Source organism: Aplysia californica, unplaced genomic scaffold (assembly GCF_000002075.1).
Source record: "Aplysia californica isolate F4 #8 unplaced genomic scaffold, AplCal3.0 scaffold00992, whole genome shotgun sequence".
NCBI classification, from domain to species: Eukaryota; Metazoa; Mollusca; class Gastropoda; order Aplysiida; family Aplysiidae; genus Aplysia; species Aplysia californica.
Window position 1 is genome coordinate 114,092 of NW_004798262.1, and position 1,300 is coordinate 115,391.

Below are 1,300 nucleotides of genomic sequence, written 5' to 3' on the forward strand. Positions count from 1 at the left end.
GTCTGTCTAGTCTGCAGCAAGGCGAGTGGCCTGTAGGAGGGACATCCCGTGGTCGAGTCACATTGTGCCACCGGTGGCCTAGTGGTTAGACTCTCGGACTCGCAACCGTAAGGTCGTGGGTTCGAATCCCGTCAGAGGCCCGACGTTGAAATGTCTTTGGGAAAGGCACTTTGCACAAAGTTTCCTCACTTCACCCAGGTGGAAAAGGGTAGCCGGCTATAGACAGTGAACGATCTTGTCAGTGTTGATAGTGTTTGAGAGCGTGAAATCCGCAGCTTGCACTGTATCCTTCCGCGGAAGCTGAGAATGTTTCTGAGTGTTCTCAGAGGGTCTGCTGGGGTAATAATAGTTGTAAAGCGCATAGAGCATGCTCTTAAGCATGAATATGCGCTATATGAATGCAATTATTATTATTATTATTATTATTATTATTATTATTATTATTATTATTATTATTGCTGTTATCACCGACGCATTTTCTGCTCAGCTGCGGCCTTGATTAGTCATATAACGTCTGTCTGAGGTAGTGGTGGGCAAAATCCGGAAAACTTATCAGGATAACCGGATAATTCTCAATGAAACGTCCCAATTTAGAGTCTTAAAATCTCTTTCCTAACCAGTTTGTCGAAGTGGATGCACCCATTTTGTAGAGGTGGTTCCAACCCATTTCCCCCAAGCGGTTTATAACGTATTTAATTGCCGAAGAGGTGCACTAACATAGTATCCGGATTTTGCTAAAGCGACTCATTGCCCAGCCCTAGTCTGAGGGCAGGTTGGTACTGGTGACCTATCCCACTAGTTACTCATCTAGAACGTCAAAAATGATAGAAAAATTAAGTCACCTTCCTTTCGCTCTGTGGTCGCCAAAGTACATCACTTTCACTAATGTTCCAATTTCCAACCTCGCCAATCACTGCAGACAACCATTGGACAATCACTGTAGCCAATCTCTGTGGCTTTTTACTACTAATATTCCAACCTGACCAATCACTGCAGACAACCATTGGCCAATCACTGTAGCCAATCTCTGTGGCTTTTTACTACTAATATTCCAACCTGACCAATCACTGCAGACAACCATTGGCCAATCACTGTAGCCAATCTCTGTGGCTTTTTACTACTAATGTTCCAACCTGGCCAATCACTGTGGACAAGCATTGGCCTATCACTGTAGCCAATCTCTGTGGCTTTTTACTACTAATGTTCCAACCTGGCCAATCACTGTGGACAAGCATTGGCCTATCACTGTAGCCAATCACTGTAGACAACTATTGGCCAATCACTGTAGACAATTATTGGC